Genomic DNA, 26,223 nt, shown 5'->3' on the forward strand with positions numbered 1-26,223 from the left:
TCTACCTCCTCTACAGTACAGTACAGTAGTTCTGTAGACTGATCTACCTCCTCTGCTCTACAGTACAGTAGCTCTGTAGTCTGATCTACCTCCTCTACAGTACAGTAGCTCTATAGTCTAATCTACCTCCTCTACAGTACAGTACAGTAGTTCTGTAGTCTGATCTACCTCCTCTGCTCTACAGTACAGTAGCTCTGTAGTCTGATCTACCTCCTCTACAGTACAGTAGCTCTGTAGTCTGATCTACCTCCTCTGCTCTACAGTACAGTAGCTCTGTAGTCTGATCTACCTCCTCTACAGTACAGTACAGTACAGTAGTTCTGTAGTCTGATCTATCTCCTCTACAGTACAGTAGTTCTGTAGTCTGATCTACCTCCTCTACAGTACAGTACAGTAGTTCTGTAGTCTGATCTACCTCCTCTACAGTACAGTAGCTCTGTAGTCTGATCTACCTCCTCTACAGTACAGTAGCTCTGTAGTCTGATCTACCTCCTCTACAGTACAGTAGTTCTGTAGTCTGATCTACCTCCTCTACAGTACAGTACAGTAGTTCTGTAGACTGATCTACCCCCTCTACAGTACAGTAGTTCTGTAGTCTGATTTACCTCCTCTACAATACAGTACAGAAGCTCTGTAGTCTGATCTACCTCCTCTGCTCTACAGTACAGTAGCTCTGTAGTCTGATCTACCTCCTCTACAGTACAGTAGCTCTGTAGTCTGATCTACCTCCTCTACAATACAGTACAGTAGCTCTGTAGTCTGATCTACCTCCTCTGCTCTACAGTACAGTAGCTCTGTAGTCTGATCTACCTCCTCTACAGTACAGTACAGTACAGTAGTTCTGTAGTCTGATCTACCTCCTCTACAGTACAGTACAGTAGTTCTGTAGACTGATCTACCTCCTCTGCTCTACAGTACAGTAGCTCTGTAGTCTGATCTACCTCCTCTACAGTACAGTAGCTCTATAGTCTAATCTACCTCCTCTACAGTACAGTACAGTAGTTCTGTAGTCTGATCTACCTCCTCTGCTCTACAGTACAGTAGCTCTGTAGTCTGATCTACCTCCTCTACAGTACAGTAGCTCTGTAGTCTGATCTACCTCCTCTGCTCTACAGTACAGTAGCTCTGTAGTCTGATCTACCTCCTCTACAGTACAGTACAGTACAGTAGTTCTGTAGTCTGATCTACCTCCTCTACAGTACAGTACAGTAGTTCTGTAGACTGATCTACCTCCTCTGCTCTACAGTACAGTAGCTCTGTAGTCTGATCTACCTCCTCTACAGTACAGTAGCTCTGTAGTCTAATCTACCTCCTCTACAGTACAGTACAGTAGTTCTGTAGTCTGATCTACCTCCTCTGCTCTACAGTACAGTAGCTCTGTAGTCTGATCTACCTCCTCTACAGTACAGTAGCTCTGTAGTCTGATCTACCTCCTCTACAGTACAGTAGCTCTGTAGTCTGATCTACCTCCTCTACAGTACAGTAGTTATGTAGTCTGATATACCTCCTCTACACTACAGTAGCTCTGTAGTCTGATATACCTCCTCTACAGTACAGTAACTCTGTAGTCTAATCTACCTCCTCTACAGTACAGTAGTTCTGTAGTCTGATATACCTCCTCTACACTACAGTAGCTCTGTAGTCTGATATACCTCCTCTACAGTACAGTAACTCTGTAGTCTAATCTACCTCCTCTACAGTACAGTACAGTAGTTCTGTAGTCTGATCTACCTCCTCTACAGTACAGTACAGTAGTTCTGTAGTCTGATCTACCTCCTCTACAGTACAGTAGCTCTGTAGTCTAATCTACCTCCTCTACAATACAATACAGTACAGTAGCTCTGTAGTCTGATCTACCTCCTCTACAGTACAGTAGTTCTGTAGTCTGATCTACCTCCGATACAGTACAGTAGCTCTGTAGTCTGATCTACCTCCTCTACAGTACAGTAGTTATGTAGTCTGATCTACCTCCTCTACAGTACAGTAGCTCTGTAGTCTAATCTACCTCCTCTACAATACAGTACAGTACAGTAGTTCTGTAGTCTGATCTACCTCATCTACAGTACAGTACAGTACAGTAGTTCTGTAGTCTGATCTACCTCATCTACAGTACAGTACAGTACAGTAGCTCTGTAGTCTAATCTACCTCCTCTACAATACAGTACAGTAGTTCTGTAGTCTGATCTACCCCCTCTACAGTACAGTAGCTCTGTAGTCTGATCTACCTCCTCTACAGTACAGTAGCTCTGTAGTCTGATCTACCTCCTCTACAATACAGTACAGTAGTTCTGTAGTCTGATCTACCTCCTCTACAGTACAGTAGCTCTGTAGTCTGATCTACCTCCTCTACAATACAGTACAGTAGTTCTGTAGTCTGATCTACCCCCTCTACAGTACAGTAGCTCTGTAGTCTGATCTACCTCCTCTACAGTACAGTAGCTCTGTAGTCTGATCTACCTCCTCTACAATACAGTACAGTAGTTCTGTAGTCTGATCTACCTCCTCTACAGTACAGTAGCTCTGTAGTCTGATCTACCTCCTCTACAATACAGTACAGTAGTTCTGTAGTCTGATCTACCCCCTCTACAGTACAGTAGCTCTGTAGTCTGATCTACCTCCTCTACAGTACAGTAGCTCTGTAGTCTGATCTACCTCCTCTACAGTACAGTAGCTCTGTAGTCTGATCTACCTCCTCTACAATACAGTACAGTAGTTATGTAGTCTGATCTACCTCCTCTACAGTACAGTAGCTCTGTAGTCTGATCTACCTCCTCTACAATACAGTACAGTAGTTCTGTAGTCTAATCTACCTCCTCTACAGTACAGTAGCTCTGTAGTCTGATCTACCTCCTCTACAGTACAGTACAGTAGTTCTGTAGTCTGATCTACCTTCTCTACAGTACAGTACAGTAGTTCTGTAGTCTGATCTACCTCCTCTACAGTACAGTAGCCCTGTAGTCTGATCTACCTCCTCTACAGTACAGTACAGTAGTTCTGTAGTCTGATCTACCTCATCTACAGTACAGTAGCTCTGTAGTCTGATCTACCTCCTCTACAGTACAGTACAGTAGTTCTGTAGTCTGATCTACCCCTCTACAGTACAGTAGTTCTGTAGTCTAATCTACCTCCTCTACAGTACAGTAGCTCTGTAGTCTGATCTACCTCCTCTACAGTACAGTAGTTCTGTAGTCTGATCTACCTCCTCTACAGTACAGTACAGTAGTTCTGTAGTCTGATCTACCTCCTCTGCTCTACAGTACAGTAGTTCTGTAGTCTGATCTACCTCCTCTACAGTACATTTACATTTTACATTTTAGTCATTTAGCAGACGCTCTTATCCAGAGCGACTTACAGTTAGTGAATACATTTTTTTATTTTATTTTTATACTGGCCCCCCGTGGAATTGAACCCACAACCCTGGCGTTGCAAACGCCATGCTCTATCAACTGAGCTACATCCCTGCCGGCCATTCCTCCCCTACCCTGGACGACGCTGGGCCACTGTGCGCCGCCCATGAGTCTCCCGGTCGCGCCGGCTGCGAAAAGAGCCTGGATTCGAACCAGGATCTCTAGTGGCACAGTTAGCACTGCGATGCAGTGCCTTAGACCACTGCGCCACTCAGGAGTCTGAGTGGAGTCAGTAGCTCTGTAGACTGATCTACCTCCTCTGCTCTACAGTACAGTAGCTCTGTAGTCTGATCTACCTCCTCTACAGTACAGTAGCTCTGTAGTCTGATCTACCTCCTCTACAGTACAGTAGCTCTGTAATCTGATCTACCTCCTCTACAATACAGTACAGTAGTTCTGTAGTCTGATCTACCTCCTCTACAGTACAGTAGCTCTGTAGTCTGATCTACCTCCTCTACAATACAGTACAGTAGTTATGTAGTCTGATCTACCTCCTCTACAGTACAGTAGCTCTGTAGTCTGATCTACCTCCTCTACAATACAGTACAGTAGTTCTGTAGTCTGATCTACCTCCTCTACAGTACAGTAGCTCTGTAGTCTGATCTACCCCCTCTACAGTACAGTAGTTATGTAGTCTGATCTACCTCCTCTACAGTACAGTAGCTCTGTAGTCTGATCTGCCTCCTCTACAATACATTACAGTAGTTCTGTAGTCTGATCTACCTCCTCTACAGTACAGTAGCTCTGTAGTCTGATCTACCTCCTCTACAGTACAGTACAGTAGTTCTGTAGTCTGATCTACCTCCTCTACAGTACAGTAGCTCTGTAGTCTGATCTACCCCCTCTACAGTACAGTAGTTCTGTAGTCTGATCTACCTCCTCTACAGTACAGTAGCTCTGTAGTCTGATCTACCTCCTCTGCTCTACAGTACAGTAGCTCTGTAGTCTGATCTACCTCCTCTACAGTACAGTAGCTCTGTAGTCTGATCTACCTCCTCTACAGTACAGTAGTTATGTAGTCTGATATACCTCCTCTACACTACAGTAGCTCTGTAGTCTGATATACCTCCTCTACAGTACAGTAACTCTGTAGTCTAATCTACCTCCTCTACAGTACAGTAGTTCTGTAGTCTGATATACCTCCTCTACACTACAGTAGCTCTGTAGTCTGATATACCTCCTCTACAGTACAGTAACTCTGTAGTCTAATCTACCTCCTCTACAGTACAGTACAGTAGTTCTGTAGTCTGATCTACCTCCTCTACAGTACAGTACAGTAGTTCTGTAGTCTGATCTACCTCCTCTACAGTACGGTACAGTAGTTCTGTAGTCTGATCTACCTCCTCTATAGTACAGTAGTTCTGTAGTCTAATCTACCTCCTCTACAATACAATACAGTACAGTAGCTCTGTAGTCTGATCTACCTCCTCTACAGTACAGTAGTTCTGTAGTCTGATCTACCTCCTCTACAGTACAGTAGCTCTGTAGTCTGATCTACCTCCTCTACAGTACAGTAGTTATGTAGTCTGATCTACCTCCTCTACAGTACAGTAGCTCTGTAGTCTAATCTACCTCCTCTACAATACAGTACAGTACAGTAGTTCTGTAGTCTGATCTACCTCATCTACAGTACAGTACAGTACAGTAGCTCTGTAGTCTAATCTACCTCCTCTACAATACAGTACAGTAGTTCTGTAGTCTGATCTACCCCCTCTACAGTACAGTAGCTCTGTAGTCTGATCTACCTCCTCTACAGTACAGTAGCTCTGTAGTCTGATCTACCTCCTCTACAATACAGTACAGTAGTTCTGTAGTCTGATCTACCTCCTCTACAGTACAGTAGCTCTGTAGTCTGATCTACCTCCTCTACAATACAGTACAGTAGTTCTGTAGTCTGATCTACCCCCTCTACAGTACAGTAGCTCTGTAGTCTGATCTACCTCCTCTACAATACAGTACAGTAGTTCTGTAGTCTGATCTACCTCCTCTACAGTACAGTAGCTCTGTAGTCTGATCTACCTCCTCTACAATACAGTACAGTAGTTCTGTAGTCTGATCTACCCCTCTACAGTACAGTAGCTCTGTAGTCTGATCTACCTCCTCTACAGTACAGTAGCTCTGTAGTCTGATCTACCTCCTCTACAGTACAGTAGCTCTGTAGTCTGATCTACCTCCTCTACAATACAGTACAGTAGTTATGTAGTCTGATCTACCTCCTCTACAGTACAGTAGCTCTGTAGTCTGATCTACCTCCTCTACAATACAGTACAGTAGTTCTGTAGTCTAATCTACCTCCTCTACAGTACAGTAGCTCTGTAGTCTGATCTACCTCCTCTACAGTACAGTACAGTAGTTCTGTAGTCTGATCTACCTTCTCTACAGTACAGTACAGTAGTTCTGTAGTCTGATCTACCTCCTCTACAGTACAGTAGCTCTGTAGTCTGATCTACCTCCTCTACAATACAGTACAGTAGTTCTGTAGTCTGATCTACCCCCTCTACAGTACAGTAGCTCTGTAGTCTGATCTACCTCCTCTACAGTACAGTAGCTCTGTAGTCTGATCTACCTCCTCTACAATACAGTACAGTAGTTATGTAGTCTGATCTACCTCCTCTACAGTACAGTAGCTCTGTAGTCTGATCTACCTCCTCTACAATACAGTACAGTAGTTCTGTAGTCTAATCTACCTCCTCTACAGTACAGTAGCTCTGTAGTCTGATCTACCTCCTCTACAGTACAGTACAGTAGTTCTGTAGTCTGATCTACCTTCTCTACAGTACAGTACAGTAGTTCTGTAGTCTGATCTACCTCCTCTACAGTACAGTAGCCCTGTAGTCTGATCTACCTCCTCTACAGTACAGTACAGTAGTTCTGTAGTCTGATCTACCTCATCTACAGTACAGTAGCTCTGTAGTCTGATCTACCTCCTCTACAGTACAGTACAGTAGTTCTGTAGTCTGATCTACCCCCTCTACAGTACAGTAGTTCTGTAGTCTAATCTACCTCCTCTACAGTACAGTAGCTCTGTAGTCTGATCTACCTCCTCTACAGTACAGTAGTTCTGTAGTCTGATCTACCTCCTCTACAGTACAGTACAGTAGTTCTGTAGTCTGATCTACCTCCTCTGCTCTACAGTACAGTAGTTCTGTAGTCTGATCTACCTCCTCTACAGTACATTTACATTTTACATTTTAGTCATTTAGCAGACGCTCTTATCCAGAGCGACTTACAGTTAGTGAATACATTTTTTTATTTTATTTTTTATACTGGCCCCCCGTGGGAATTGAACCCACAACCCTGGCGTTGCAAACGCCATGCTCTATCAACTGAGCTACATCCCTGCCGGCCATTCCCTCCCCTACCCTGGACGACGCTGGGCCAATTGTGCGCCGCCCATGAGTCTCCCGGTCGCGGCCGGCTGCGAAAGAGCCTGGATTCGAACCAGGATCTCTAGTGGCACAGTTAGCACTGCGATGCAGTGCCTTAGACCACTGCGCCACTCAGGAGTCTGAGTGGAGTCAGTAGCTCTGTAGACTGATCTACCTCCTCTGCTCTACAGTACAGTAGCTCTGTAGTCTGATCTACCTCCTCTACAGTACAGTAGCTCTGTAGTCTGATCTACCTCCTCTTCAGTACAGTAGCTCTGTAATCTGATCTACCTCCTCTACAATACAGTACAGTAGTTCTGTAGTCTGATCTACCTCCTCTACAGTACAGTAGCTCTGTAGTCTGATCTACCTCCTCTACAATACAGTACAGTAGTTATGTAGTCTGATCTACCTCCTCTACAGTACAGTAGCTCTGTAGTCTGATCTACCTCCTCTACAATACAGTACAGTAGTTCTGTAGTCTGATCTACCTCCTCTACAGTACAGTAGCTCTGTAGTCTGATCTACCCCCTCTACAGTACAGTAGTTATGTAGTCTGATCTACCTCCTCTACAGTACAGTAGCTCTGTAGTCTGATCTACCTCCTCTACAATACATTACAGTAGTTCTGTAGTCTGATCTACCTCCTCTACAGTACAGTAGCTCTGTAGTCTGATCTACCTCCTCTACAGTACAGTACAGTAGTTCTGTAGTCTGATCTACCTCCTCTACAGTACAGTAGCTCTGTAGTCTGATCTACCCCCTCTACAGTACAGTAGTTCTGTAGTCTGATCTACCTCCTCTACAGTACAGTAGCTCTGTAGTCTGATCTACCTCCTCTGCTCTACAGTACAGTAGCTCTGTAGTCTGATCTACCTCCTCTACAGTACAGTAGCTCTGTAGTCTGATCTACCTCCTCTACAGTACAGTAGTTATGTAGTCTGATATACCTCCTCTACACTACAGTAGCTCTGTAGTCTGATATACCTCCTCTACAGTACAGTAACTCTGTAGTCTAATCTACCTCCTCTACAGTACAGTAGTTCTGTAGTCTGATATACCTCCTCTACACTACAGTAGCTCTGTAGTCTGATATACCTCCTCTACAGTACAGTAACTCTGTAGTCTAATCTACCTCCTCTACAGTACAGTACAGTAGTTCTGTAGTCTGATCTACCTCCTCTACAGTACAGTACAGTAGTTCTGTAGTCTGATCTACCTCCTCTACAGTACGGTACAGTAGTTCTGTAGTCTGATCTACCTCCTCTATAGTACAGTAGTTCTGTAGTCTAATCTACCTCCTCTACAATACAATACAGTACAGTAGCTCTGTAGTCTGATCTACCTCCTCTACAGTACAGTAGTTCTGTAGTCTGATCTACCTCCTCTACAGTACAGTAGCTCTGTAGTCTGATCTACCTCCTCTACAGTACAGTAGTTATGTAGTCTGATCTACCTCCTCTACAGTACAGTAGCTCTGTAGTCTAATCTACCTCCTCTACAATACAGTACAGTACAGTAGTTCTGTAGTCTGATCTACCTCATCTACAGTACAGTACAGTACAGTAGCTCTGTAGTCTAATCTACCTCCTCTACAATACAGTACAGTAGTTCTGTAGTCTGATCTACCCCCTCTACAGTACAGTAGCTCTGTAGTCTGATCTACCTCCTCTACAGTACAGTAGCTCTGTAGTCTGATCTACCTCCTCTACAATACAGTACAGTAGTTCTGTAGTCTGATCTACCTCCTCTACAGTACAGTAGCTCTGTAGTCTGATCTACCTCCTCTACAATACAGTACAGTAGTTCTGTAGTCTGATCTACCCCCTCTACAGTACAGTAGCTCTGTAGTCTGATCTACCTCCTCTACAATACAGTACAGTAGTTCTGTAGTCTGATCTACCTCCTCTACAGTACAGTAGCTCTGTAGTCTGATCTACCTCCTCTACAATACAGTACAGTAGTTCTGTAGTCTGATCTACCTCCTCTACAGTACAGTAGCTCTGTAGTCTGATCTACCTCCTCTACAATACAGTACAGTAGCTCTGTAGTCTGATCTACCTCCTCTACAATACAGTACAGTAGTTCTGTAGTCTAATCTACCTCCTCTACAGTACAGTAGCTCTGTAGTCTGATCTACCTCCTCTACAGTACAGTACAGTAGTTCTGTAGTCTGATCTACCTTCTCTACAGTACAGTACAGTAGTTCTGTAGTCTGATCTACCTCCTCTACAGTACAGTAGCCCTGTAGTCTGATCTACCTCCTCTACAGTACAGTACAGTAGTTCTGTAGTCTGATCTACCTCATCTACAGTACAGTAGCTCTGTAGTCTGATCTACCTCCTCTACAGTACAGTACAGTAGTTCTGTAGTCTGATCTACCCCCTCTACAGTACAGTAGTTCTGTAGTCTAATCTACCTCCTCTACAGTACAGTAGCTCTGTAGTCTGATCTACCTCCTCTACAGTACAGTAGTTCTGTAGTCTGATCTACCTCCTCTACAGTACAGTACAGTAGTTCTGTAGTCTGATCTACCTCCTCTGCTCTACAGTACAGTAGTTCTGTAGTCTGATCTACCTCCTCTACAGTACATTTACATTTTACATTTTAGTCATTTAGCAGACGCTCTTATCCAGAGCGACTTACAGTTAGTGAATACATTTTTTTATTTTATTTTTTATACTGGCCCCCGTGGGAATTGAACCCACAACCCTGGCGTTGCAAACGCCATGCTCTATCAACTGAGCTACATCCCTGCCGGCCATTCCCTCCCTACCCTGGACGACGCTGGGCCAATTGTGCGCCGCCCATGAGTCTCCCGGTCGCGGCCGGCTGCGAAAGAGCCTGGATTCGAACCAGGATCTCTAGTGGCACAGTTAGCACTGCGATGCAGTGCCTTAGACCACTGCGCCACTCAGGAGTCTGAGTGGAGTCAGTAGCTCTGTAGACTGATCTACCTCCTCTGCTCTACAGTACAGTAGCTCTGTAGTCTGATCTACCTCCTCTACAGTACAGTAGCTCTGTAGTCTGATCTACCTCCTCTACAGTACAGTAGCTCTGTAATCTGATCTACCTCCTCTACAATACAGTACAGTAGTTCTGTAGTCTGATCTACCTCCTCTACAGTACAGTAGCTCTGTAGTCTGATCTACCTCCTCTACAATACAGTACAGTAGTTATGTAGTCTGATCTACCTCCTCTACAGTACAGTAGCTCTGTAGTCTGATCTACCTCCTCTACAATACAGTACAGTAGTTCTGTAGTCTGATCTACCTCCTCTACAGTACAGTAGCTCTGTAGTCTGATCTACCCCTCTACAGTACAGTAGTTATGTAGTCTGATCTACCTCCTCTACAGTACAGTAGCTCTGTAGTCTGATCTACCTCCTCTACAATACATTACAGTAGTTCTGTAGTCTGATCTACCTCCTCTACAGTACAGTAGCTCTGTAGTCTGATCTACCTCCTCTACAGTACAGTACAGTAGTTCTGTAGTCTGATCTACCTCCTCTACAGTACAGTAGCTCTGTAGTCTGATCTACCCCCTCTACAGTACAGTAGTTCTGTAGTCTGATCTACCTCCTCTACAGTACAGTAGCTCTGTAGTCTGATCTACCTCCTCTGCTCTACAGTACAGTAGCTCTGTAGTCTGATCTACCTCCTTTACAGTACAGTAGTTCTGTAGTCTGATCCACCTCCTCTACAGTACAGTACAGTAGCTCTGGCTCGGGGCTTCCTTGTCACATTGTATGTTGAGTTATTTATATGGAGGCAGGCGCAGGGCCAGATGTGCACCTTATTGTGTTGCTGTAGACTTGGCACGGACACAGACTCACATCTCTGCTGTTTCCTCACACAGACTCACATCTCTAGTGGCAGGGTGGAGGTTTCTGAGCTGTCACAGAGCATATTGGCCTCATACCGCACAGGGGATAATGACATGCAAGGTCAGGGGTTTTGAAAGAAAGAGAGACTGATAAAAAATATATATATATATGTCTTTGCGGTCAGTTAACACCAGATGTTAGAATGCTGAAAGTCATTTACCTCTCTCTGTTTCTCTCTTTTTCTCTCTGTTTCTCTTTGTTTCTCTCTGTTTCTCTGTTTCTCAGTTTCTGTTTTTCTCTGTCTCTCTGTTTCTCTCAGTTTATCTGTTTCTCTTTGTTTCTCCATGTTTCCCTGTTTCTCTCAGTTTATCTGTTTCTCCCTGTTTCTCTCTGTTTCTGTTCATCTCTGTTTCTGTTTCTCTCTATTTCTCTGTTTCTGTTTCTCTTTGTTTCTCTGTTTCTCCCTGTCTCTCTCAGTTTCTTTCAGTTTATCTGTTTCTCCCTGTTTCTCTCTGTTTCTCTGTTTCTCACTGTTTCTCTCTTTCTGTTTATCCCTGTTTCTCTCTGTTTCTCCCAGTTTTTCTGTTTCTCTGTTTCTCTCTGTTTCTCTGATTCTCTGTTTCTGTTTCTCGCTGTTTCTCTGTGGTTCTCTGTGTTTCTTTGTTTTTCTCTGTTTTTCTCTGTTTTTCTCTGTTTCTCTCTGTTTCTCTGTTTCTGTTTCTCTCGGCTCTTTCTCTCTCTCTCTCTCTCTCCCTCCCTCCCTCCCTCCCTCCCTCCCTCCCTCTCTCTTCTGCTCATTGTGACACCTCTCTGTGTTTCCACCATCGGAGCCATTAGCAGCTCTAATGTGTCAGCATTGGCAGGGCTTAGCACCTCATGTCAACTAATATCTATGCACCCAGCACATATTTCATATTAATCCTCCATCATCTCTCCTCTTCTACTCCAACTGTACATTACATTTATTTAGCTACAGACTAGTCATCTATAGAAAGAGTGCATACTTTGCCAACAGTCTACACAGTCCATGGATCTATAGATCCTGAGTTTGGTGAATTAAATGAATATATTCAGATGATGGTGAATTTGAGTAATGTGACTGTGGTTGTTTCATCTGCTGTCATTCTGTAATGGTGAACTGGCCCAAGGATGGGGATACTGCAAAACACAGGAAGTATTTTGTTTCCATGGTAACACTGTGTTATGGGGAAAGACGTTGCATAATAACTTGTGGCTCTTTAGATTGAGTAGTGTTTTTTGTCCTGGGGGTGTATTGGTGCATATGGTCACATCCTGCACATTCAAAAGGGAGATCACGCTACACGCTAGCACATGCTACATAGCTTCCACAACAACACAGTGTTTTTAATTACCCATAATTCAGTTCAGATATGAAGCATCTGTTGTGTGAAAAGAAATGTAAACTAGCTAAGCTATCATGACCAATAAAATATGCTCCATCCATCCATCGTCCGTCCGGTCCATCCATCCATCCATCCATCCATCTATTCATTCATCCATCCATGTCGTCCATCCATCCATTCGTCCAGTCCAGCCATCCGTCCATGCCATCCAGTCTGCCCGTCCATCCATCATCTACAGTGCCTTCGGAAAGTATTCAGACCCCTTGACGTTACAGCCTTATTCTAAAATGTATTACATTGTTTTTTTCCATCCTCAATCTACACACAACACCCCATAATGATAAAGCAAAAACTGGTTTTTAGAAATTTTGGCAAATTTAGAAAAAATAAAAAACTGAAATATAACAATGAGTTTCTCCCATTCTTCTCTGCAGATCCTCTCAAGCTCTGTCAGGTTAGATGGGGAGCGTTGCTGCACATTTATTTTCAGGTCTCTCCAGAGATGTTCGATCGGGTTCAAGTCCGAGAGAGAGAGAGAGAGAGAGAGAGAGAGAGAGAGAGAGAGAGAGAGAGAGAGAGAGAGAGAGAGAGAGAGAGAGAGAGAGAGAGAGAGAGAGAGAGAGAGAGAGAGAGAGAGAGAGAGAGAGAGAGAGAGAGAGAGAGAGAGAGAGAGAGAGAGAGAGAGAGAGAGAGAGAGAGAGAGAGAGAGAGAGAGAGAGAGAGAGAGAGAGAGAGAGAGAGAGAGAGAGAGAGAGAGAGAGAGAGAGAGAGAGAGAGAGAAAGAAATATGCAGTTGAAGTCGGAAGTTTACATACACTTAGGTTGGAGTCATTAAAATATGTTTTTCAACCACTCCACAAATTTCTTGTTAACAAACTATAGTTTTGGCAAATCGGTTAGGACATCTACTTTGTGCATGACACAAGTAATTTTTCCAACAATTGTTTACAGACAGTTTATTTCACTTATATTTCACTGTATCACAATTCCAGTGGGTCAGAAGTTTACATACACTAAGTTGACTGTGCCTTTAAACAGCTTGGAAAATTCCAGAAAATGATGTCATGGATTTAGAAGCTTCTGATAGGCTAACTGACATAATTTGAGTCAATTGGAGGTGTACCTGTGGATGTATTTCAAGGCCTTCCTTCAAACTCAGTGCCTCTTTGCTTGACATCATGGGAAAATCTAAAGAAATCAGCCAACACCTCAGAAAAAAAGTTGTAGACCTCCACAATTCTGGTTCATCCTTGGGAGCAATTTCCAAACGCCTGAAGGTACCTTATTCATCTGTACAAACAATAGTATGCAAGTATAAACACCATGGGACCACGCAGCCGTCATACCACTCAGGAAGGAGAAACGTTCTGTCTCCTAGAGATAAACGTACTTTGGTGCGAAAAGTGCAAATCAATCCCAGAACAACAGCAAAGGACCTTGTGAAGATGCTGGAGGAAACAGGTACAAAAGTATCTATATCCACAGTAAAACGAGTCCTATATCGACATAACCTGAAAGGCCACTCAGCAAGGAAGAAGCCACTGCTCCAAAACCGCCATAAAAAAGCCAGACTACGGTTTGCAACTGCAAAGCCGAAGAACACCATCCCAACCGTGAAGCATGGGGGTGGCAGCATCATGCTCTGGGGGTGCTTTGCTGCAGGAGGGACTGGTGCACTTCACAAAATAGATGGCATCATGAGGAAGGAAAATTATGAGGATATATTGAAGATCATCTCAAGACATCAGTCAGGAAGTTAAGCAAATGGGTCTTCCAAATGGACAATGACCCCAAGCATAATTCCAAAGTTGTGGCAAAATGGCTTAAGGACAACCAAGTCAAGGGATTGGAGTGGCCATCACAAAGCCCTGACCTCAATCCTATAGAACATTTGTGGGCAGAACTGAAAAAGCATGTGCGAGCAAGGAGGCCTACAAACCTGACTCAGTTACACCAGCTCTGTCAGGAGGAATGGGCCAAAATTCACCCAACTTATTGTGGGAAGCTTGTGGAAGGCTACCTGAAACGTTTGACCGAAGTTAAACAATTTAAAGGCAATGCTACCAAATACTAATTGAGTGTATGTAAACTTCTGACCCACTGGGAATGTGATGAAAGAAATAAAAGCTGAAATAAATAATTCTCTCTACTATTATTCTGACGTTTCACATTCTTAAAATAAAGTGGTGATCCTAATTAACCTAAGACAGGGAATTTTTTATAGGATTAAATGTCAGGAATTAAATGTATTTGGCTAAGGTGTATGTAAACTTCCGACTTCAAGTGTATATATATATATAGAGAGAGAGAGACCTAACTCACTCTATTCAATTAATCAAAACAGGAACATTTTATATTTGGCTAGAAATTCAAAAGGAAATTATCTCAACAGAGAAGAATGTCCTCCTGTGTGCTACCTATATCCCCCCACTAGAATCTCCATACTTTAATGAAGACAGCTTCTCCATCCTGGAGGGGGAAATCAATCATTTCCAGACCCAGGGACATGTACTAGTGTGTGGCAACCTAAATGCCAAAACTGGACAAGAACCTGACACCCTCAGCACACAGGGGGACAATCTACCTGGAGGTGACAGCATTCCCTCCCCAATATGCCCCCCTAGGCACAACTACGACAACATAACCAACAAAAACGGGTCACAACTCCTGCAGCTCTGTCGCACACTGGGTATGTATATAGTCAATGATAGGCTTCGAGGGGACTCCTATGGTAGGTACACCTATAGCTCATCTCTTGGCAGTAGTACTGTAGACTACTTTATCACTGACCTCAACCCAGAGTCTCTCAGAGCGTTCACAGTCAGCCCACAGAGCAATACTCAATCATGAGGCATCAAAGCCAAAGGAACTGAATAATATTAAGAAATGCTATAGATAGAAGGAAAGTAGTGTCAAAACCTACCAAAAAACAATTAGGCAACAACAAATTCAATCCCTTTTCGACAACTTCCTGGACAAAACGTTCCACTGTAATAGTGAAGGTGTAAACTTGGCAGTAGAAAACCTAAACAGTATATTTGACCTCTCAGCTTCCCGATCAAATCTAAAAATCTCTAACTGAAAAGTAACAACAGTGACAAATGGTTTGATGAAGAATGCAAAAACTTGAAATTAAGAAACCTATCCAACCAAAAACATAGAGACCCAGAAAACCTGAGCCTACGCCTTCACTATGGTGAATCACTAAAACAATACAGAAATACACTACGGAAAAAGAAGGAACAGCATGTCAGAAATCAGCTCAATGTAATTGAAGAATCCATAGACTCTAACCACTTCTGGGAAAATTGGAAAACACTAAACAAACAACAACACGAAGAGCTATCTATCCAAAATGGAGATGTATGGGTAAACCACTTCTCCAATCTTTTTGACCCTATAACAAAGAACAAACAGCAAAAAACATACATGATCAAATGCAAATCTTAGAATCAACTATTAAAGACTACCAGAACCCACTGGATTCTCCAATTACATTGAATGAACTACAGGACAAAATACAAACCCTCCAACCCAAAAAGTCCTGTGGTGTTGATGGTATCCTCAATTAAATGATAAAATATACAGACCACAAATACCAATTGGCTATACTTAAACTCTTTAACATCATCCTTAGCTCTGGCATCTTCCCCAATATTTGGAACCAAGGACTGATCACCCCATTCCACAAAAGTGGAGACAAATCTGACCCCAATAACTACCGTGGGATATGCGTCAACAGCAACCTTGGGAAAATCCTCTGTATAATCATTAACAGCAGACTAGTTCATTTCCTCAGTGAAAACAATGTACTGAGCAAATGTCAAATTGGCTTTTTACCAAATTACCATACGACAGACCACGTATTCACCCTGCACACCCCAATTGACAAACAAACAAACCAAAACAAAGTCAACCGTAAAAGCATTGGTTTCTTGCACATTAACATCCGAAGCCTCCTCCCTAAGTTTGAGTTATTCACTGCGTTAGCACACTCCGCCAACCCTGATGTCCTAGCAGTGTCTGAATCCTGGCTTAGGAAGGCCACCAGAAATTCAGAAATGTCCTTCCCCAACTACAACATTTTCCGTCTCGATAGAACTGCCAAAGGGGGTGGGGTTGCAATCTACTGTAGAGATAGCCTACAGAGCTCTATCGTACTATCCAGGTCTGTGCCCAAACAGTTTGAGCTTCTACTTCTAAAAATCCACCTTTCCAGAAATAAGTCTCTCACTGTTGCCGCTTGCTACAGACCCCCCTCAGCCCCGAGCTGTGCCCTGGACACCATATGTGAACTTATTGCCCCCCATCTATCCTCAGAGTTCGTACTGCTTGGTGACCTGAACTGGGATATGCTTAACACTCCGGCCAACCTACAATCTAAACTAGATGCCCTCAATCTCACACAAATTATCAACGAACCTACCAGGTACAACCCTAAATCTGTAAACATGGGCACCCTCATAGATTTCATCCTGACAAATGTACCCTCTAAATACACCTCCGCTGTCTTCAACCAGGATCTCAGCAATCACTGCCTTATTGCCTGCGTCCGTAATGGGTCTGCGGTCAAACGACCACCCCTCATCACTGTCAAACGCTCCCTAAAACACTTTAGCGAGCAGGCCTTTCTAATTGACCTGGCCCGGGTATCCTGGATGGATATTGACCTCATTCCGTCAGTAGAGGATGCCTGGTTGTTCTTTAAAAGTGCTTTCCTCTCAATCTTAAATAAGCATGCCCCATTGAAAAAATTCAGAACTAAGAACAGATATAGCCCCTGGTTCTCCTCAGACTTGACTGCCCTTGACCAGTACAAAAACATCCTGTGGCGTACTGTATTAGCATCGAACAGCCCCCGCGATATGCAACTTTTCAGGGAAGTCAGGAACCAATATACACAATCAGTTAGGAAAGCAAAGGCTAGCTTTTTCAAACAGAAATTTGCATCCTGTAGCACTAACTCCAAAAAGTTTTGGGACACTGTAAAGTCCATGGAAAATAAGAGCACCTCCTCCCAAATGCCCACTGCACTGAGGCTAGGAAACACTGTCACCACCGATAAATCTACAATAATCGAGAATTTCAACAAGCATTTTGCTACGGCTGGCCATGCTTTCCACCTGGCTACCACTACCCCGGCCACCAGCTCTGCACCCTCCGCTGCAACTTGCCCATGCCCCCCGCTTCTACTTCACACAAATTCAGACAGCTGATGTTCTGAAAGAGCTGTTAAATCTGGACCCCTACAAATCTGCTGGGCTAGGCAATCTGGACCCTTTCTTTCTAAAATTAGCCGCCGAAATTGTCGCAACCCCTATTACTAGCCTGTTCAACCTCTCTTTCGTAATGTCTGAGATCCCCAGAGATTGGAAAGCTGCCGCAGTCATCCCCCTCTTCAAAGGGGGTGACACTCTAGATCCAAACTGTTACAGACCTATATCCATCCTGCCCTGCCTTTCAAAAGTTTTTGGAAGCCAAGTTAACAAACAGAACACCGACCATTTCGAATCCCACCGTACCTTCTCCGCTATCCAATCCGGTTTCCGAGCTGGTCATGGGTGCACCTCAGCCACGCTCAAGGTCCTAAACGATATTATAACTGCGATCGATAAAAGACAGTACTGCGCAGCCGTCTTCATCGACCTGGCCAAGGCTTTCGACTCTGTCAACCACCGCATTCTTATTGGCAGACTAAATAGCCTTGGTTTCTCTAATGACTGCCTCACCTGGTTCACCAACTACTTCTCAGATAGAGTTCAATGTGTCAAATCGGAGGGCCTGTTGTCTGGACCTCTGGCAGTCTCTATGGGGGTGCCACAGGGTTCAATTCTCGGGCCAACTCTATTCTCTTTGTATATCAATGATGTTGCTCTTGCTGCTGGTGAAGCTCGGATCCACCTCTATGCGGACAACACCATTTTGTATACATCTGGCCCTTCATTGGACACTGTGTTAACAAACCTCCAAACGAGCTTCAACGCCATACAACACTCCTTCCGTAGCCTCCAACTGCTCTTAAACACTAGTAAAACTAAATGCATGCTGTTCAACTGAACGCTGCTTGCACCCGCCCACCCGACTAGAATCACTACTCTCGGCGGGTCTGACCTAGAGTATGTGGACAACTACAAATACCTAGGTATCTGGTTAGACTGTAAACTCTCCTTCCAGACTCACATTAAGCATCTCCAATCAAAAGTTAGATCTAGAATCGGCTTCCTATTTCGCAACAAAGCCTCCTTCACTCATGCTGCCAAACATGCCCTCGTAAAACTGACTATCCTACCGATCCTTGAGTTCGGCGATGTCATTTACAAAATAGCTTTCAACACTCTACTCAGCAAATTGGATGTAGTCTATCACAGTGCCATCCGTTTTGTCACTAAAGCCCCATATACTACACACCATTGTGACCTGTACGCTCTTGTTGGCTGGCCCTCAATACATATTCGTCGCCAAACCCACTGGCTCCAGGTCATCTATAAATCACTGCTAGGCAAATCCCCGTCTTACCTTAGCTCACTGATCACCATAGCAACACCCACCCGTAGTCTGCACTCCAGCAGGTATATCTCACTGGTCATCCCCAAAGCCAACACCTCCTTTGGCCGCCATTCCTTCCAGTTCTCTACTGCCAATGACTGGAACGAACTGCAAAAATCTCTGAAGCTGGAGACTCTTATCTCCCTCACTAACTTTAAGCATCAGTTGTCAGAGCAGCTTACCGATCACTGCACCTGTACACAGCCATTCTGAAATTAGCCCACCCAACTAACTCATCCCCATATTGTTATTTATTTTGCTTATTTGCACCCCAGTATCTCTATTTGCACATCATATTTTGCACATCTATCATTCCAGTGTTAATTTCGAAATTGTAACTATTTTGCACTATGGCCTATTTATTGCCTTACCTCCATAACTTACTACATTTACACACACTGTATATAGATTTTCTATTGTGTGTTATTGACTGTACGTTTTGTTTATTCCATATGTAACTCTGTGTTGTTGTTGTTGTTGTTTTTTCCGCACTGCTTTGCTTTATCTTGGCCAGGTCGCAGTTGTAAATGAGAACTTGTTCTCAACTGGCTTACCTGGTTAAATAAAGGTTAAATAAAATAACAAATAAAAATACAAGTATTCTCATGCTTTGTTGATTTTAATCAATTTGGCATGAGGGTCTGCTATACAAATTGATGGAAAGTGGGTTGGGGGTAAAACATACGACAATATAAAATCCATGTACACAAACAACAAAACACACACATTTCTTTCCACAGGGCCGTAGGTTGAGACAGGGATGCAGTTTAAGCCCCACCCTCTTCAACATATATATCAACGAATTGGCGAGGGCACTAGAACAGTCTGCAGCACCCGGCCTCACCCTACTAGAATCTGAAGTCAAATGTCTACTGTTTGCTGATGATCTGGTGCTTTTGTCACCAACCAAGGAGGGCCTATAGCAGCACCTAGATATTCTGCACAGATTCTGTCAGACCTGGGCCCTGACAGTAAATCTCATTAAGACAAAAATAATGGTGTTCCAAAAAAGGTCAATTTGCCAGGACCACAAATACAAATTCCATCTAGACACCGTTGCCCTAGAGCACACAAAAAACTATACATACCTCGGCCTAAACATCAGCGCCACAGGTAACTTCCACAAAGCTGTGAACAATCTAAGAGACAAGGCAAGAAGGGCCTTCTATGCCATCAAAAGGAACATAAAATTTGACATACCAATTAGGATCTGGCAAAAAATACTTGAATCAGTTATAGAACCCATTGCCCTTTATGGTTGTGAGGTCTGGGGTCCGCTCACCAACCAATAATTCACAAAATGGGACAAACACCAAATTGAAACTCTGTATGCAGAATTCTGCAAAAATATCCTCAGTGTACAATGGAAAACACCAAATAATGCATGCAGAGCAGAATTAGGCCAATACCCGCTAATTATCAAAATCCAGAAAAGAGCCGTTAAATTCTATAACCACTTAAAAGGAAGCGATTCCCAAACCTTCCATAACAAAGCCATCACGTACAGAGAGATAAACTTGGAGCCCCCTAACTAAGCTGGTCCTGGGGCTCTGTTCACAAACACAAACAGACCCCACAGAGCCCCAGGACAACAACAACAACCCAATTAGACCCAACCAAATCATGAGAAAACAAAAAGAGAATTACTTGACACATTGGAAAGAATTAACAAAAAAACAGTTCAAACTAGAATGCTCTTTGGCTCTAAACAGAGAGTACACAGTGGCAGAATACCTGACCACTGTGACTGACCCAAATTTAAGGAAAGCTTTGACTATGTATAGACTCAGTGAGCATAGCCGTGCTATTGAGAAAGGCCGCCATAGGCAGACCTGGCTCTCAAGAGAAGAAAGGCTATGTGCACACTGCCCACAAAATGAGGTGGACACTGAGCTGCACTTCCTAACCTCCTGCCAAATGTATGACCATATTAGAGACACATATTTCCCTCAGATTACAGAGCTCCACAAATAATTCAAAAACAAACCCAATTTTGATAAACTCCCTCATCTACTGGGTGAAAAACCACAGTGTGCAATCACAGCAGCAAGATTTGTGACCTGTTGCCACAAGAAAAGGGCAACCAGTGAAGAACAAACACCATTGTAAATACAACCCATATTGCACATTGTTACAACACTGTATATAGACATAATATGACATTTGAAATTTCTTTATTCTTTTGGAACTTCTGAGTGTAATGTTTACTGTTAATATATATTTTTTATTTCACTTTTGTTTACTATCTACTTCACTTGCTTTGGCAATGTTAACATACGTTTCCCATGTCAATAAAGGCCTTAAATTGAATTGAGAGAGAGAGAGAGAGAGAGAGAGAGAGAGAGAGAGAGAGAGAGAGAGAGAGAGAGAGAGAGAGAGAGAGAGAGAGAGAGAGAGAGAGAGAGAGAGAGAGAGAGAGAGAGAGAGAGAGAGAGAGAGAGAGAGAAAAAAAGAGAGATGGAGATAGAAAAAAAGAGATGGAAACAGAGAGAGAAAGAGTGAGAGAGTGGAGTCGAAATTTACTGGGGGGCTGGACCAACTCAAGGTGTCACCCTCCCCCCTCGTATAATAAACTCAAAAATAATGTTTACAAATAACTGTAGAGACCCTGTGTTTATAAATGTGGATATTGATTTTACCACGTCAATATGCTTTTGTGGCACAGTTGACGCCCCACAAGGCTGACCACCACGGGCGAGTTCACTCTCCCTGTCTGAATTCATGCACTAAGATTAGAGCTGGCTGCAGACAATGATCAGACTCTCAAGGTTTTGATGCTATATTTATAATTATATAAAATATACGCAACACATTTTCCACCAATGCGTTTCTGTGCCAATGCATCACACAACCAATAAACAAAGCATACCGTCAATCTCGACAAACAGAAAATACATCCTTCCCTACCTTGTAGGCTTATCCAGTATCGAAGGCTTGGCTTCATGAAACTTTTGGGTGTTTTGTAATACATTTTAGTCATTTAGCAGACGCTCTTATCCAGAGCGACTTACAGTTAGTGAGTGCATACATTTTTTATTTATTTTTATACTGGCCCCCCGTGGGAATCGAACCCACAACCCTGGCGTTGCAAACGCCATGCTCTACCAACTGAGCTACATTTTTAGTTTTTTTTGTTTTTGTCATTTAGCAGACGCTCTTATCCAGAGCGACTTACATGAGCAATTAGGGTTAAGTGCCTTGCTCAAGGGCACATCGACAGATCTTTCACCTAGTCGGCTCGGGGATTAGAACCAGCGACCTTTCAGTTACTGGCACAACGCTCTTAACCACTAAGCTACCTGCTACATCCCTGCCGGCCAATCCCTCCCCTACCCTGGACGACGCTGGGCCAATTGTGCGCCGCCCCATGGGTCTCCCGGTGCCTGGATTCGAACCAGGGTCTCCCGGTCGCGGCCGGCTACGACAGATAGATGTCTCTTTCCATTCCTCAAATGGCCGTTGCACAGTTTTGAATTGATTTATTGATTGATTGATTTTATTTGTTAGTTAAGAAAATTCATATATACACACCAGTGGTGGTCGGTGACGTTTAAGATGAGGGAGGCCGATGTTTTTTTATTTTTATGAGCATGGCCTTATTTCTATTAAAGCATATTGGATGACTGTCATTCATATTCCATTCACCCAGCTCAATGTAACATCGATAGATTTAGGCTACTACATGGTACTCAAATTTTCCTTATACCCGTGATGAAGTTACTACAACCTAGCCTACAAATGAATGTTTACAACGTAGGTGCACAGGTCGAGAGAAAAAATGTGAGTAATCAAGGTGACAGACAGTGACACATTCAATACCGCCTTGCACACTCTTGCCTGCATCTAGCTGATCTAGGGTGTAATCTTTAGTCCAACAGTTGCAAGCGAGAGTTTCTATTGGACAAATTCAGGTATGTTTATCCCCGTTTCGTTTCCTTCCGTTTAAGAAATGTTTTTCAACAGAATCGGCGGAATGAAAACCCCCTAATCACCCGCAAACACAGTTCCCTTTAATAGCAGCCACATACAGTACAAACAGCATGATCCTTTTTCTGGTTGTATAAGTCGTTCTCGCAGCTACGCACTCTCATCTTCTCACCTTTTCCCTTCGCTTGTGGACTTCAGTGCACAACAAAAAAGCAGTCTGTGACCAGGCGAAAAAACCTTTCCAAGCCAAATCTTCATACCATAACCGCTAACCGCTGCACACAGCCTACATCGTTGTCACCATATTAGCTAACGTCATAGTCAACATAGCTACTAGAACTAACGCGTTAGTAAACCCGCTACAATAATGCAGTAGTGTACAGCAAGCAGTTTAGCAGTTACACCGGCAGGCCCCGGTGGCAATAAATTAATAAAACCAAAAGCTTACCTTGACTTGGAGTTCCAGTGTTGGATAGCCATAGCCATACAGTGGGGAGAATAAGTATTTGATATACTGCCGATTTTGCAGGTTTTCCTACTTACAAAGCATGTAGAGGTCTGTAATTTTTATCATAGGTACACTTCAACTGTGAGAGACGGAATCTAAAACAAAAATCCAGAAAATCACATTGTATGATTTTTAAGTAATTAATTTGCATTTTATTGCATGACATAAGTATTTGATACATCAGAAAAGCAGAACTTAATATTTGGTACAGAAACCTTTGTTTGCAATTACACAGATCATACGTTTCCTGAAGGTCTTGACCAGGTTTGCACACACTGCAGCAGGGATTTTGGCCCACTCCTCCATACAGACCTTCTCCAGATCCTTCAGGTTTCGGGGCTGTCGCTGGGCAATACGGACTTTCAGCTCCCCTCCAAAGATGTTCTATTGGGTTCAGGTCTGGAGACTGGCTAGGCTAGGCCACCCAGGACTTTGAGATGCTTCTTACAGAGCCACTCCTTAGTTGCCCTGGCTGTGTGTTTCGGGTCGTTGTCATGCTGGAAGACCCAGCCACGACCGATCTTCAATGCTCTTACTGAGGGAAGGAGGTTGTTGGCCAAGATCTCGCGATACATGGCCCCATCCATCCTCCCCTCAATACGGTGCAGTCGTCCTGTCCCCTTTGCAGAAAAGCATCCCCAAAGAATGATGTTTCCACCTCCATGCTTCACGGTTGGGATGGTGTTCTTGGGGTTGTACTCATCCTTCTTCTTCCTCCAAACACGGCGAGTGGAGTTTAGTCCAAAAAGCTATACTTTTGTCTCATCAGACCACATTACCTTCTCCCATTCCTCCTCTGGATCATCCAGATGGTCATTGGCAAACTTCAGACGGGCCTGGACATGCGCTGGCTTGAGCAGGGGGACCTTGCGTGCGCTGCAGGATTTTAATCCATGACGGCGTAGTGTGTTACTAATGGTTTTCTTTGAGACTGTGGTCCCAGCTCTCTTCAGGTCATTGACCAGGTCCTGCCGTGTAGTTCTGGGCTGATCCCTCACCTTCCTCATGATCATTGATGCCCCACGAGGTGAGATCTTGCATGGAGCCCCAGACCGAGGGTGATTGACCGTCATCTTGAACTTCTTCCATTTTCTAATAATTGCGCCAACAGTTGTTGCCTTCTCACCAAGCTGGTTGCCTATTGTCTTGTAGCCCATCCCAGCCTTGTACAGGTCTACAATTTTATCCCTGATGTCCTTATACAGCTCTCTGGTCTTGGCCATTGTGGAGAGGTTGGAGTCTGTTTGATTGAGTGTGTGGACAGGTGTCTTTTATACAGGTAACGTGTTCAAACAGGTGCAGTTAATACAGATAATGAGTGGAGAACAGGAGGGCTTCTTAAAGAAAAACTAACAGGTCTGTGAGAGCCGGAATTCTTACTGGTTGGTAGGTGATCAAATACTTATGTCATGCAATAAAATGCAAATGAATTACTTAAAAATCATACAATGTGATTTTCTGGATTTTTGTTTTGTTTTGTCTCTCACAGTTGAAGTGTACCTATGATAAAAAATTACAGACCTCTACATGCTTTGTAAGTAGGAAAACCTGCAAAATCGGCAGTGTATCAAATACTTGTTCTCCCCACTTTATATATATATATATATATCGCTCTCTCTCGCTCTCGCTCTCTCTTTCTCTCTCTCCTCCTTGATTTTTGAAGGAATTAATTTGTTCAAAACTGTTCAACTTATCTTTCTCTCTCTTTGAGTCAACTACTCACCATATTTGATGCACTGCAGTGCTAGCTAGCTGTAGCTTATGCTTTCAGTACTAGATTCATTCTCTGGTCCTTTGATTGGGTGGACAACATGTCAGTTCATGCTGCAAGAGCTCTGATAGGTTGGAGGACATCCTCCGGAAGTTGTCATAATTAATGTGTGAGTCTATGGAAGCGGGTGAGAACCAGGAGCTTCCAAGGTTTTGTACTGAAGTCATTGTACCCAGAGGAGGATGGAAACTAGCTGTCCTCCAGCTACACCATGGTGCTACCCCAGAGAATGCTGTTGAGGCTACTGTAGACCTTCATTGCAAAACACTGTGTTTTAATCAATTATTTGGTGGCATTTGAATATATTTAGTATAGTTTTATCTAAAAAAGGAAATGTTTTAATGTTTCACTATTTATTTTTATGAAATTCACTGAGGAGGATGGTCCTCCCCTTCCTCCTCTGAGGAGCCTCCACTGATTACATACAGTACAAAGATTTTTTAAAAGTGACCAGGATTGCACAATCAAGTCAGGGACTTTTTTCCATTGTGATTCCAATTTTGTTTTACATTAATACATATACAATTACACAGATATATACACATCACATAGATATATACACATCACATAGATACAGACACATTACATAGATACAGACACATTACAGAGATACAGACACATTACAGAGATACAGACACATTACAGAGATACAGACATATTACATAGATACAGACCCATTACATAGATACAGACACATTACATAGATACAGACCCATTACAGAGATACAGACACATTACAGAGATACAGACACATTACATAGATACAGACACATTACAGAGATACAGACAAATAAAAGGTTCTACTGTTCACACATTACCCAGCTTTTGACATTCTTTTAAACAGTGGTTATGGTTGGTACGGCCAGTCAACAGCGCCGGTATGTAAAAATGTGTTCTTATATTTAAAACAGTGAATATTAGAGTCTCTGTCTCTGGTATTATGATCAGGATGGACATCTCTAACAAATGTAAAATAGTTGGATAGGTACCCGGGGGTTGAGTCCTTGATAATTCGGTGGATCAGACCAAGTTGAATTAATGCTACTCTTTTTTTCCACAGATAGCCAGGCTAGTTGCTTAAAATGCTCGTGGGGGAAGTTTAAGTAGAATTCTTACAAGCTTGTTTTGGCTGGTAGCTTATTCTTTAGATGTTTGGGGCTGCTGGTGAACCACAATATGCAGGCATAATTAAAGTGACACTGGACTAGCACACTTGCCAGGGTCTTTAGGGAGTCCATAGCTAGGTTTCCATCTAATTGGTGACAGATTTTCATGCGAATATTCTAAAATCTGCATGAAAACTGCAGCCAAGCATCGATCGTCATGTCACCAGAATAAGACCCTCAATATTTATTGAAAGGAGCATCAAGCTTATCACCGTGCGCTTTCACCACCCTGTGAAGTTCATCATAACATTAATAACTTTCATCTAGCCTAATACACTTCCTGCTTTCCCATGATGTCTTGACATTTTTTATCCGACATACAGTATACTTTACTCGCATA

This window comes from Coregonus clupeaformis, chromosome 3 (genome assembly GCF_020615455.1).
Source record: "Coregonus clupeaformis isolate EN_2021a chromosome 3, ASM2061545v1, whole genome shotgun sequence".
NCBI lineage: Eukaryota > Metazoa > Chordata > Actinopteri > Salmoniformes > Salmonidae > Coregonus > Coregonus clupeaformis.